Source organism: Pseudophryne corroboree, unplaced genomic scaffold (assembly GCF_028390025.1).
Source record: "Pseudophryne corroboree isolate aPseCor3 unplaced genomic scaffold, aPseCor3.hap2 scaffold_227, whole genome shotgun sequence".
Classification (NCBI taxonomy): Eukaryota; Metazoa; Chordata; class Amphibia; order Anura; family Myobatrachidae; genus Pseudophryne; species Pseudophryne corroboree.
In genome coordinates this window covers 996,681-1,011,887 of record NW_026968921.1, presented here as the reverse complement: position 1 = coordinate 1,011,887, position 15,207 = coordinate 996,681, and the positions used below count along the sequence as shown (strand labels likewise).

Genomic DNA, 15,207 nt, shown 5'->3' with positions numbered 1-15,207 from the left:
ATGATTCTACATACTTGCTGAATAATGTTTTATGACTAGTTAGCTACTATAACTCATGTTACCCCCGGATTAACCTTGTTGATATTTTAAGTATTATAACCTTGGATAGCTTTTTCATTCAGAAATGTATCCATTCCTTTTTTAAATCCAATTACAGAGTACGCCATTACCACCTTCCCTGGCAGGGAATTCCACATCCTGATTGCCCTAACAGTTAAGAACCCTTTCCTCCATTGCGTTCTGAACTTTCCTCCAGTCGCAGCGAGTGACCACGTGTTCTTTTAATAAATAATTCCTCTGATAACTCTTTGTTATGTATCTTTACATATTTGAAGATATTAATAATATCTCCTCTTAGGCACCTCTTTTCTAGTGTATACATATTCAGCCTAGTAAGTCTTTCCTTATAGTCCAGTACTTTTAGGCCTTTAATCAATTTAGTCTTCAGGATCTCTCGGACTTCCATGAGCAGCAGAGTAGTGCAATGGAAGGATGCTAGGCCCATAACCCAGAGGTCGATTGATCGAAACTATCCTCTGCTATGTGCATTTTTTTTTTATAATTAAAGTAATCAAAAACTGGGATTGATATTTTGGCTCTTTTATTTTTACTTAAAGTACAATAACTTTTATCATTTTAATTTGTTTTAATAGTATATTGACAGCATTGTTTTCTTTAAAAAATGCACTTAATTTTCTTTACCCTATTACTGAAATGGTAATTGACAAAAACAAACTACATTGTCACCAGAAGAGCAATGCAAAATGTACAAGTGATATATTAAAATCATCTTCCATCTTGAATTTCAATGATGCATTGGGACAACAATTTTGTGAGAAACATCTTCACCCATAAAGAAAGATTTTCTTAATTCCTTACCTGTGTGCTGATTAGATATTACCTTGTTTTCACATTAAACAGACTTCCACATGAGAAAGCAGCAAGGATGCAGTAACGTTTATGTTTCCTGGTGTCAACCTGTATTATTTCAGTAGACATTGAAATGAGGATGCATCTTGCTGCCTTTCCAATGTAGCAAGTTTAATTCAGTAATAGGTGAAAAAACATTCCTACAAAGGTGTTAATCAGAGACTTGGCTTTGTGGACACTTTTCAGAGAGCAAATTTGTTAGCATAAAAATAAAGTCAGAAAATGAAGAGCTGTTTAATCACTCAATTGGACTTTTCTGCCAGCATAATTTTTTTTTCTCTGCAACCCACTGCTAAATTGTGCTTCCTAGCTGTTTTTTATAAAATCACTTAATCAAATCTAACTCTGATTACATCAGAGAAGGCCAGGTACCCTACATCATAAGAGGGGGTTTGAAATTTTGACTTGTCTACTTAAAGATCACCAAAATCTGATCACAAGGTCAATTACATCCCTGGGTGGGATTGAACCACCAACCTTTTGGTTAATAGCCAAACATGCTAACCGATTGCACCACAGAGACACCTCGTAAAAGTTTATTCTGACAAAGGCTAATAAGCATCAATCTAGAACGTTTCCTAGAAAAACTTTAAAAAGTCAATAATCTGGAGAGTTTTTGTAAGAAACACATTGCTACTTTCCCATGATGAGTGAGTGCTTCAGGATCTCTTGCACTTACATAAGCAGCAGAGTACTGCAAAGGAAGCATGCTGGGCCCATAACCCAGAGGTAGGCAGATTGAAACTATCTTCTGCTATATGCATTGTTTTTTGTTAATTAAAGTAATCCAAAACTGGGATTGATATTTTGGCTCTTTTATTTTTACTTAAAGTACAATAACTTTTACCATTTTAATTTGTTTTAATAGTATATTGACAGTATTGTTTTCTTTCAAAAATCCACTTAATTTTCTTTACCCTATTATTAAAATGGTAATTGACAAAAACAAACTACATTGTCACCAGAAGAGCAGTACAAAATGTACAAGTGATATATTAAAATCATCTTTCCACTTGAATTTCAATGATGCTTTGGTGCAACAATTTTTTGAGAAACATCTTCACCCATAAAGAAAGATTTTCTTAATTCCTTACCTGTGTGCTGATTAGATATCACCTTGTTTTCACATTAAACAGACTTCCCCATGAGGAAGCAGCAAGGATGCAGTGACGTTTATGTTTCCTGGTGTCAACCTGTATTATTTCAGTAGACATTGAAATGAGGATGCATCTTGCTGCCTTTCCAATGAAGCAAGTTTAATTCAGTAATAGGTGAAAAACCATTCCTACAAAGGTGTTAATCAGAGACTTGGCTTTGTGGACACTTTTCAGAGAGCAAATTTGTTAGCATAAACATAAAATCAGAAAATGAAGAGCTGTTTAATCACTCAATTGGACTTTTCTGCCAGCATAATTTTTTTTCTCTGCAACCCACTGCTAAATTGTGCTTCCTAGCTGTTTTTTATAAAATCACTTAATCAAATCTAACTCTGATTACATCAGAGAAGGCCAGGTACCCTACACCATAAGAGGGAGTTTGACATTTTGACTTGTCTACTTAAAGATTACCAAAATCTAATCACAAGGTCAATTACATCCATGGGTGGGATTGAACCACCAACCTTTTGGTTAATAGCCAAACATGCTAACCGATTGCACCACAGAGACACCTCGTAAAAGTATATACTGACAAAGGCTAATAAGCATTCATCTAGAACGTTTCCCAGAAAAACTTTAAAAAGTCAATAATCTGGAGAGTTTTTGTAAGAAACACATTGGTACTTTCCCATGATGAGTGAGTGCTTCAGGATCTCTTGCACTTACATGAGCAGCAAAGTACTGCAACGGAAGCATGCTGGGCCCATAACCCAGAGATAGGCAGATTGAAACTATCCTCTGCTATATGCATTGTTTTTTGTTAATTAAAGTAATCCAAAACTGGGATTGATATTTTGGCTCTTTTATTTTTACTTAAAGTACAATAACTTTTACCATTTTAATTTGTTTTAATAGTATATTGACAGTATTGTTTTCTTTCAAAAATCCACTTAATTTTCTTTACCCTATTATTAAAATGGTAATTGACAAAAACAAACTACATTGTCACCAGAAGAGCAGTACAAAATGTACAAGTGATATATTAAAATCATCTTTCCAGCTTGAAATTCAATGATGCTTTGGTACAACAATTTTGTGAGAAACATCTTCACCCATAAAGAAAGATTTTCTTAATTCCTTACCTGTGTGCTGATTAGATATCACCTTGTTTTCACATTAAACAGACTTCCCCATGAGGAAGCAGCAAGGATGCAGTGACGTTTATGTTTCCTGGTGTCAACCTGTATTATTTCAGTAGACATTGAAATGAGGATGCATCTTGCTGCCTTTCCAATGAAGCAAGTTTAATTCAGTAATAGGTGAAAAACCATTCCTACAAAGGTGTTAATCAGAGACTTGGCTTTGTGGACACTTTTCATAGAGCAAATTTGTTAGCATAAACATAAAATCAGAAAATGAAGAGCTGTTTCGTCACTCAATTGGACTTTTCTGCCAGCATAATTTTTTTTCTCTGCAACCCACTGCTAAATTGTGCTTCCTAGCTGTTTTTTTATAAAATCACTTAATCAAATCTAACTCTGATTACATCAGAGAAGGCCAGGTACCCTACACCATAAGAGGGGGTTTGAAATTTTGACTTGTCTACTTAAAGATCACCAAAATCTGATTACAAGGTCAAATACATCCCTGGGTGGGATTGAACCACCAACCTTTTGGTTAAAAGCCAAACATGCTAACCGATTGCGCCACATAGACACCTTGCAAAAGTAGATACTGACAAAGGCTAATAAGCATTCATCTAGAACGTTTCCTAGAAAAACTTTAAAAAGTCAATAATCTGGAGAATTTTTGTAAGAAACACATTGGTACTTTCCCATGATGAGTGAGTGCTTCAGGATCTCTTTCACTTACATGGGCTATTAACCAAAAGGTTGGTGGTTCAATCCCACCCAGGGATGTAATTGACCTTGTGATCAGATTTTGGTGATCTTTAAGTAGACAAGTCAAAATTTCAAACCCCCTCTTATGGTGTAGGGTACCTGGCCTTCTCTGACATAATCAGAGTTAGATTTAATTAAGTGATTTTATAAAAAACAGCTAGGAAGCACAATTTAGCAGTGGGTTGCAGAGAAAAAAATAACATTTTAAACCTACCGGTAAAAATTTTTTCTCGTAGTCCGTAGAGGATGATGGGGACTCCGTAAGGACCATGGGGGATAGACGGGCTCCGCAGCAGACATGGGCACTTTAAGAAAGACTTTAGATCTGGGTGTGCACTGGCTCCTCCCTCTATGCCCCTCCTCCATACCTCAGTTAGAGAAACTGTGCCCAGAGGAGACGGACAGTACGAGGAAAGGATTTTTGTTAATCCAAGGTCAAGATTCATACCAGCCACACCAATCACACCGTATAACTTGTGATATACTACCCAGTTAACAGTATGAAAACAACATAGCATCAGTCCAAGACCGATGAAAACTAACATATAACCCTTATGTAAGCAATAACTATATACAAGTCTTGCAGAAGTAGTCCGCACTTGGGACGGGCACCCAGCATCCTCTACGGACTACGAGAAAAAGATTTACCGGTAGGTTTAAAATCTTATTTTCTCTTACGTCCTAGAGGATGCTGGGGACTCCGTAAGGACCATGGGGATTATACCAAAGCTCCCAAACGGGCTCCTGCGGATGACTCTGCAGCACCGATTGAGCAAACAGGAGGTCCTCCTCAGCCAGGGTATCAAACTTATAGAACTTTGCAAAGGTGTTTGAACCCGACCAAGTAGCAGCTCGGCACAGCTGTAGTGCCGAGACCCCTCGGGCAGCTGCCCAAGAAGAGCCCACCTTCCTAGTGGAATGGGCCTTGACTGAATTAGGCAACGGCAATCCCGCCATAGAATGCGCCTGCTGAATCGTGTTACAGATCCAGAGAGCAATAGTCTGCTTTGAAGCAGGGGTGCCAATCTTGTTGGCTGCATACAGGACAAACAGTGCTTCTGTTTTTCTGAGTCTAGCCGTTCTGGCCACGTAAATTTTCAAAGCCCTGACCACATCAAGGGACTCGGAATCCTCCAAGTCACGCGTAGCCACAGGCATCACGATAGGTTGGTTCATATGAAAGGATGAGTCCACTTTTAGCAGGAATTGAGGACGGGTCTGCAATTCCGCTCTATCCATATGGAAAACCAGATAGGGGATTTTATGTGATAAAGCTGCTAATTCCGACACTCGCCTAGCGGAAGCCAAGGCTAATAACATGACCACCTTCCAAGTGAGATATTTAAACTCCACCATTTTAAGTGGTTCAAACCATAACCTTAACACCACGTTAAGGTCCCAAGGGACCACCGGAGGTACAAAAGGAGGCTGAATATGCAGTACTCCCTTCACAAAAGTTTGTACTTACTTCAGGAAGAGAGGCCAATTCCTTTTGAAAGAAAATGGATAAGGCCAAAATCTGAACCTTAATAGAGCCTAATTTTAGGCCCAAATTCACTCCAGTTTGTAGGAAGTGAAGGAAGTGGCCCAGGTGGAATTCTTCCGTATGAGCATTCCTGGCCTCACACCAAGAAACATATTTTCGCCATATACAGTGATAATGTTTAGATGTCACGTCCTTCCTAGCCTTTATTAGCGTAGGAATGACCTAATCTGGAATACCCTTTTCCGCTAGGATCCGGCGTTCAACCGCCATGCCGTCAAACGCAGCCGCGGTAAGTCTTGGAACAGACAGGGCCCCTGTTGCAACAGGTCCTGTCTTAGAGGAAGTGGCCACGGATCTTCTGTGAGCATTTCCTGCAGATCTGGATACCAGGTCCTTCGCGGCCAATCTGAAACAATGAGAATTGTTCTTACTCCTCTTTTTCTTACTATTATCAACACCTTGGGTATGAGAGGTAGAGGAGGAAATACATAGACCGACCGGAACACCCACGGTGTCACTAGGGCGTCTACAGCTACTGCCTGAGGGTCTCTTGACCTGGTGCAATACCTCTGTAGCTTTTTGTTGAGGCGGGACGCCATCATGTCTATCTGGAACAGTCCCCACCGACTTGCAATCTGTGCGAAGACTTCCTGATGGAGTCCCCACTCTCCTGGATGTAGGTTGTGTCTGCTGAGGAAGTCTGCTTCCCAGTTGTCCACTCCCGGAATGAACACTGCTGACAGTGCGCTTACATGATTCTCCGTCCAGCGAAGAATTCTGGTGGCTTCCGCCATCGCCACTCTGCTCCTTGTGCCGCCTTGGCGGTTTACATGAACTACTGCGGTGACGTTGTCTGACTGGATCAGAACTGGTTGGTCGCGAAGTAAGGTCTCCGCTTGACATAGGGCGTTGTATATGGCCCTTAGCTCCAGGATGTTGATGTGAAGACAAGTCTCCTGACTTGACCAAAGACCTTGGAAATTTCTTCCCTGTGTGGCTGCTCCCCAACCTCGGAGGCTCGCGTTCGTGGTCACCAGGATCCAGTCCTGAATGCCGAACCTGCGGCCCTCTAGAAGGTGAGCACTCTGCAGCCACCACAGGAGAGATACCCTGGCCCTGGGGGACAGGGTGATCAACTGATGAATCTGTAGATGTGACCCGGACCACTTGTCCAGTAGGTCCCATTGCAAGATCCTCGCATAGAACCTGCCGAAGGGAATGGCCTCGTATGATGCCACCATCATTCCCAGGACTCGAGTGCAGTGATGCACTGACACCTGTTTTGGTTTCAATAGGTTCCTGACCAGAGTCATGAGTTCCTGGGCCTTTTCTATCGGAAGATAAACCCTTTTCTGGTCCGTATCCAGAATAATGCCCAAGCAAAGTCAGACGAGTCGTAGGAACCAACTGCGACTTCGGGATATTGAGAATCCAGCCGTGTTGCTGTAACACCTTCAGTGAAAGTTATACGCTGTTCAGCAACTGCTCTCTTGATCTCGCTTTTATGAGGAGATCGTTCAAGTACGGGATAATTGTGACACCTTGCTTTCGCAGGAGCACCATAATTTCCGTCATTACCTTGGTGAAAATTCTTGGAGAAAATTCTGGAGAGACCAAACGGCAACGTCTGAAATTGGTAATGACAATACTGTACCGCAAATCTTAGGTACGCCTGATGAGGTGGATAAATGAGTACATGAAGGTATGCATCCTTTATGTCCAGAGATATCATAAAATCCCCCCCTTCTAGGCTGGCGATGACCGCTCTTAGCGATTCCATCTTGAACTTGAACCTTTTCAAGTATAGGTTCAGGGATTTTAAATTTAATATGGGTCTGACCAAACCGTCCGGTTTTGGGACTACAAACAGGGTCGAATAATTTCCCTTTCCTTGTTGAAGCAGGGGAACCTTGACCACCACCTGTTGAAGATACAATTTGTGAATTGCATTTAACACTATCTCCCTTTCCTGGGGAGAAGATGGTAGGGCCGATTTGAAAAACCGGCGAGGAGGCACCTCTTCGAATTTCAGCTTGTAACCCTGAGAAACAATTTCTATTGCCTAGGGATCCACCTGCGAATGAACCCAGATGTGGCTGAAAACTCGAAGACGTGCCCCCAACTGGGCGGACTCCTTTAGCGGAGCCCCAGCGTCATGCAGTGGATTTTGTAGGGGAGGATTCCCACCGTATCCTGTCCATTGGCGGGAAAGGATACGCCATAAGAATCCTTTTGGGAATCTGCAGCTTTTTGTCTGGAGATTCCCAAGCTTTTTCACATAATTCGTTCAACTCATGTGAGGGGGGAAAGGTTATCTCAGGTTTCTTTCCCTTATACATGTGTACCCTCGTGTCAGGGACAGGGGACTCTGTGATGTGCAAAACATCTTTTAGTGCAATAATCATATATCGAATACATTTAGCCAATTTTGGCTGTAACTTTGCATCATAGTAGTCGACACTGGAGTCAGAATCCGTGTCGGTATCTGTGTCAACTATTTGGGATAGTGGGCGCTTTTGAGACCCGAAGGTCCCTGCGACATAGGGACAGGCATGGGTTGACTCCCTGACTGTTCCCTAGCTTCAGCTTTGTCTAATCTCTTGTGTAATAAGTTTACATTAGCACTTAAAACATTCCACATATCCATCCTGTCAGGTGTCGGCGTTGTCGATGGAGACACCACATTAATTTGCTCCTGCTCCTCTCTAGGAGAGCCTTCTACCTCAGACATGTCGACACACGTGTACCGACACACCATACACTCAGGGAATCCTCTTATCTGAGGACAGTTCCCCAACAAGGCCCTTTGGAGAGACAGAGAGAGAGAGTATGCCAGCACACACCCCAGCGCTATATGACCCAGGAAAAAAACACAATAATTTTATGTTTACCCAGTAGCGCTGTATTTCCATATATATATGCGCCTAATTATGTGCCCCCCTCTTCTTTAAGACCCTCTTTCTACCGTGGTATAAGCAGGGGAGAGTCCGTGGAGCTTCCCCTCAGCGGTGCCGTGGAGAAAATGGCGCTGGTGAGTGCTGAGGGAGAAGCCCCACCCCCTCAGCGACGGGCTTCTGTCCCGCTCAAATATAGTAAAAAAATGGCGGGGGCTCTTATATATATATATACAGTGCCTAGCTGCATATATATTTAATTTGCCAAAGAGAGGTCTATATTGCTGCCCAGGGCGTCCCCCCTGCGCCCTTCACCCTTACACTGACTGCCGTGTGAGAGGTGTATGGGAGCAATGGAGCACAGCTTTACTGCTGTGCGTTACCTCAGTGAAGATCATGAAGTCTTCCGCCGCCTCTGAAGTCTTCTTTTCTTCTCATACTCACCCGGCTTCTATCTTCCGGCTCTGCGAGGGGGACGGCGGCGCGGCGCTGGGACGGACGGCGAGGGTGAGACCTGCGTACCGATCCCTCTGGAGCTAATGCTGTACAGTAGCCTAAGAAGCAGAGCCTATCAACTCACAGAAGTAGGTGTGCATCTCTCCCCTCCGCCCCTCGATGCAGAGAGTCTGTTGCCAGCAGGCTCCCTGAAAATAAAAAAATCTAACAAATATACTTTCTGTCAGGAAACTCAGGAGAGCTCCCTGAAAAGCACCCAGTCTCCTCTGGGCACAGTAGTAAACTGAGGTCTGGAGGAGGGGCATAGAGGGAGGAGCCAGTGCACACCCAGATCTAAAGTCTTTCTTAAAGTGCCCATGTCTCCTGCGGAGCCCGTCTATCCCCCATGGTCCTTACGGAGTCCCCAGCATCCTCTAGGACGTAAGAGAAAAATTATGCTGGCAGAAAAATCCAATTGAGTGATTAAACAGCTCCAGAGCTGCTCTGTAAGGCAAGTAAAAGGGTGTGGGCCCTGCAGCACTACCTGTAGTTTGCATTGTGCATTGGAAGCCTAGTTTGCTGTCTGTTTCCACTTCTTTTTTCTTGAGCCCCTCCCGTCTATACCCTTGTGCACTATCCTGACTTCTCCTCCCGTCTGCTTACTTTGTGCCTTCCAAAGCACAATGCAAACTACAGGTAGTGCTGCAGGGCCCACACCCTTTTACTTGCCTTACAGAGCAGCTCTTGAGCTGTTACAGTGCCCAGCTGCTGCAAGAAATCAGCGTGAATGCTTCAGGGGCTGGGGCATGGCCAACATGAGCCCCACACCGAAGGAGGATGGGGGTGTTTAATGCGAACTAGGGGTCTCGCACAATGCGAACTACAGGTAGTGCTGCAGGGCCCACACCCTTTTACTTGCCATACAGAGCAGCTCTGGAGCTGTTACAGTGCCCAGCTGCTGCAAGAAATGTGAACTAGGGGTCATCCAAGTGCCGCAAAAGGCCGCCATGCCCTGCACGCCCCTTTTCTCTTTTCATATGCAGACGAGGGTTGAAGCCAACTTTGACCCACTGCTTGGATGACATCGCCATATGCAAATCCATCTGCTGCAGGCCTTCCCCCAGGAATGCTTGCACTAGTTGTTGCATTTGGTTTGTTGTTTGGGGGTGCTTCAGTATTAGGCAGCCTTCTGCCCTCCCATGTTCATCTGAAAATATGTGTTCTCCCTGCAGTTGTTGTCCCCAGATGAGAGTTCCCTTGTGCTGCCTCAGTTGAATCTCCTTTACTTGACAGAGATGTGCCTGAGCAGAGGCCCTCCCCAGCCCTATCCCAAATCATACTTATTTTGCATAGGAGATACCATGGTCATGAAGACTGTTCTCCCAGGGAGCGGTTCATTCATTGCATTCTGGGTATGCTGACCCCTGTGATTTCCCCAAATGTGGGAAACTCGACTGCATTATTTAATGCGAACTAGGGGTCATCCAAGCACCGCAAAAGGCCGCCATGCCCTGCATACCCCTTTTCTCTTTTCATAAGCAGACGAGGTTTGAAGCCAACTTTGACCCACTGCTTGGATGACATCACTTGCTGCCTTTCCAATGAAGCAAGTTTAATTTAATAATAGGTGAAAAACCATCCCTACAAAGGTGTTAATCAGATACTTGGCTTTGTGGACACTTTTCAGAGCACAAATTTGTTAGCATAAAATAAAGCCAGAAAATGAAGAGCTGTTTAATCACTCAATTGGATTTTTCTGCCAGCATATTTCTTTTTCTCTGCAACCCACTGCTAAATTGTGCTTCCTAGCTGTTTTTATAAATTCACTGAATCAAATCTAACTCTGATTACATCAGAGAAGGCCAGGTACCCTACACCATAACAGGGGGTTTGAAATTTTGACTTGTCTACTTAAAGATCACCAAAATCTGATAACAAGGTCAATTAAGTCCCTGGGTGGGATTGAACCACCAACCTTTTGGTTAATAGCCTTACTGATTGCGCCACAGCAACACTTTGCAAAAGTCCATACTGACAAAGGCTAATAAGCATTCATCTAGAACGATTCCTAGAAACATTTTAAAAAGTCAATAATGTGGAGAGTTTTTGTAAGATGTTTCTTCCATCAACCAATGAAGAAACACATTGGTACTTTCCCATGATGAGTGAGTGCTTCAGGATCTTTTGCACTTACATGTGCAGCAGAGTACTGTAATGGAAGTGCTGGGTCCATAATCCATAACCCAGAGGTAGGCAGATTGAAACTATCCTCTGCTATATGCATTTTTCTTTGTTAATTAAAGTAATCCAAAACTGGGATTGATATTTTTGCTCTTTTATTTTTACTTAAAGTACAATAACTTTTACCATTTTAATTTGTTTTAATAGTATATTGACAGTATTGTTTTCTTTCAAAAATCCAATTAATTTTCTTTACCCGATTATTAAAATGGTAATTGACAAAAACAAACTACATTGTCACCAGAAGAGCAATACAAAATGTACAAGTGATATATTAAAATCATCTTTCCAGCTTGAATTTCAATGATGCATTGGGGCAACGATTTTGTGAGAAACATCTTCACCCTTAAATAAAGATTTTCTTAATTCCTTACCTGTGTGCTAATTAGATATCACCTTGTTTTCACATTAAACAGACTTCCACATGAGAAAACAGCAAAGATGCAGTGGCGTTAATGTTTCCTGGTGTCAACCTGTATTATTTCCGTAGATATTGAAATGAGGATGCATCTTGCTGCCTTTCCAATGAAGCAAGTTTAATTTAGTAATAGGTGAAAAACCATCCCTACAAAGATGTTAATCAGATACTTGGCTTTGTGGACACTTTTCAGATAACAAATTTGTTATCATAAAAATAAAGCCAGAAAATGAAGAGCTGTTTAATCACTCAATTGGATTTTTCTGCCAGCATTTTTCTTTTTCTCTGCAACCCACTGCTAAATTGTGCTTCCTAGCTGTTTTTTTTTATAAAATCACTTAATCAAATCTAACTCTGATTACATCAGAGAAGGCCAGGTACACTACACCATAAGAGGGGGTTTGCAATTTTGACTTGTCTACTTAAATATCACCAAAATCTGATCACAAGGTCAATTACGTCCCTGGGTGGGATTGAACCACCAACCTTTTGATAAATAGCTGAACACACTAACCGATTGCGCCACAGAGACACTTTGCAAAAAGTACATACTGACAAAGACTAATAAGCATTCATCTAGAACGTTTCCTAGAAAAACTTTAAAAAGTCAATAATCTGGAGAGTTTTTGTAAGATGTTTCTTCCAGCAACCAATGAAGAAACACATTGGTACTTTCGCATGATGAGTGAGTGCTTCAGGATCTCTTGCACTTACATGTGCAGCAGAGTACTGCAATGGAAGCATGCTGGGCCCATAACCCAGAGGTAGGCAGATTGAAACTATCCTTTGCTATATGCATTATTTTTTTGTTCATTAAAGTAATCCAAAACTGGGATTGATATTTTAGCTTTTATTTTTACTTAAAGTACAATAACTTTTACCATTTTAATTTGTTTTAATAGTATATTGACAGTATTGTTTTCTTTCAAAAATCCAAGCCACTGCATCTTTGCTGTTTTCTCATATGGAAGTCTGTTTAATGTGAAAACAAGGTGATATCTAATTAGCACACAGGTAAGGAATTAAGAAAATCTTTATTTAAGGGTGAAGATGTTTCTCACAAAATCGTTGCCCCAATGCGTCATTGAAATTCAAGCTGGAAAGATGATTTTAATATATCACTTGTACATTTTGTATTGCTCTTCTGGTGACAATGTAGTTTGTTTTTGTCAATTACCATTTTAATAATCGGGTAAAGAAAATTAATTGGATTTTTGAAAGAAAACAATACTGTCAATATACTATTAAAACAAATTAAAATGGTAAAAGTTATTGTACTTTAAGTAAAACTAAAAGCTAAAATATCAATCCCAGTTTTGGATTACTTTAATGAACAAAAAAAAATGCATATAGCAAAGGATAGTTTCAATCTGCCTACCTCTGGGTTATGGGCCCAGCATGCTTCCAGTGCAGTACTCTGCTACACATGTAAGTGCAAGAGATCCTGAAGCACTCACTCATCATGCGAAAGTACCAATGTGTTTCTTCATTGGTTGCTGGAAGAAACATCTTACAAAAACTCTCCAGATTATTGACTTTTTAAAGTTTTTCTAGGAAACGTTCTAGATGAATGCTTATTAGTCTTTGTCAGTATGTACTTTTTGCAAAGTGTCTCTGTGGCGCAATCGGTTAGTGTGTTCAGCTATTAATCAAAAGGTTGGTGGTTTAATCCCACCCAGGGACGTAATTGACCTTGTGATCAGATTTTGGTGATATTTAAGTAGACAAGTCAAAATTGCAAACCCCCTCTTATGGTGTAGGGTACCTGGCCTTCTCTGATGTAATCAGAGTTAGATTTGATTAAGTGATTTTATAAAAAAACAGCTAGGAAGCACAATTTAGCAGTGGGTTGCAGAGAAAAAGAAAAATGCTGGCAGAAAAATCCAATTGAGTGATTAAACAGCTCTTCATTTTCTGGCTTTATTTTTATGATAACAAATTTGTTCTCTGAAAAGTGTCCACAAAGCCAAGTATCTGATTAACATCTTTGTAGGGATGGTTTTTCACCTATTACTAAATTAAACTTGCTTCATTGGAAAGGCAGCAAGATGCATCCTCATTTCAATATCTACGGAAATAATACAGGTTGACACCAGGAAACATTAACGCCACTGCATCTTTGCTGTTTTCTCATGTGGAAGTCTGTTTAATGTGAAAACAAGGTGATATCTAATTAGCACACAGGTAAGGAATTAAGAAAATCTTTATTTAAGGGTGAAGATGTTTCTCACAAAATCGTTGCCCCAATGCATCATTGAAATTCAAGCTGGAAAGATGATTTTAATATATCACTTGTACATTTTGTATTGCTCTTCTGGTGACAATGTAGTTTGTTTTTGTCAATTACCATTTTAATAATCGGGTAAAGAAAATTAATTGGATTTTTGAAAGAAAACAATACTGTCAATATACTATTAAAACAAATTAAAATGGTAAAAGTTATTGTACTTTAAGTAAAAATAAAAGAGCAAAAATGTCAATCCCAGTTTTGGATTACTTTAATTAACAAAAAAAATGCATATAGCAGAGGATAGTTTCAATCTGCCTACCTCTGGGTTATGGACCCAGCATGCTTCCATTACAGTACTCTGCTGCACATGTAAGTGCAAGAGATCCTGAAGCACTCACTCATCATGGGAAAGTACCAATGAGTTTCTTCATTGGTTGATGGAAGAAACATCTTACAAAAACTCTCCAGATTATTGACTATTTAAAGTTTTTATAGGAAACGTTCTAGATGAATGCTTATTAGCCTTTGTCAGTATGTACTTTTGAAAAGTATCGCTGTGGCGCAATCAGTTAGTGTGTACGGCAATTAACCAAAAGGTTGGTGGTTCAATCCCACCCAGGGACGTAATTGACCTTGTTATCAGATTTTGTTGATCTTTAAGTAGACAAGTCAAAATTTCAAAAACCCCTGTTATGGTGTAGGGTACCTGGCCTTCTCTGATGTAATCAGAGTTAGATTTGATTCAGTGATTTTATAAAAATAGCTAGGAAGCACAATTTAGCAGTGGGTTGCAGAGAAAAAGAAATATGCTGGCAAAAAAATCCAATTGAGTGATTAAACAGCTCTTCATTTTCTGGCTTTATTTTTATGCTAACAAATTTGTTCTCTGAAAAGTGTCCACAAAGCCAAGTATCTGATTAACATCTTTGTAGGGATGGTTTTTCACCTATTACTAAATTAAACTTGCTTAATTGGAAAGGCAGCAAGATGCATCCTCATTTCAATATCTACTGAAATAATACAGGTTGACACCAGGAAACATCAACGCCACTGCATCCTTGCTGCTTTCTCATGTGGAAGTCTGTTTAATGTGAAATCAAGGAGATATCTAATTAGCACACAGGTAAGGAATTAAGAAAATCTTTATTTAAGGGTGAAGATGTTTCTCACAAAATCGTTGCCCCAATGCATCATTGAAATTCAAGCTGGAAAGATGATTTTAATATATCACTTGTACATTTTGTATTGCTCTTCTGGTGACAATGTAGTTTGCTTTTGTCAATTACCATTTTAATAATCGGGTAAAGAAAATTAATTGGATTTTTGAAAGAAAACAATACTGTCAATATACTATTAAAACAAATTAAAATGGTAAAAGTTATTGTACTTTAAGTAAAAATAAAAGAGCAAAAATATCAATCCCAGTTTTGGATTACTTTAATTAACAAAAAAAAATGCATATAGCAGAGGATAGTTTCAATCTGCCTACCTCTGGGTTATGGACCCAGCATGCTTCCATTACAGTACTCTGCTGCACATGTAAGTGCAAGAGATCCTGAAGCACTCACTCATCAT

At 40.5% G+C, this 15,207-nt stretch overlaps 1 non-coding gene and 1 pseudogene across 1 annotated transcript; one reads left to right on the top strand and one right to left on the bottom strand.

Moving 5' to 3' along the window:
- Positions 1–1,379: 1,379 nt before the first annotated feature.
- On the bottom strand, positions 1,380–1,453 carry TRNAN-AUU (transfer RNA asparagine (anticodon AUU)). Its single transcript has one exon. It is a non-coding gene; the product is annotated as a tRNA-Asn (tRNA).
- An 8,626-nt stretch (positions 1,454–10,079) lies between these two features.
- On the top strand, positions 10,080–10,258 carry LOC135009709 (U1 spliceosomal RNA; annotated as a pseudogene).
- Positions 10,259–15,207: the final 4,949 nt, after the last annotated feature.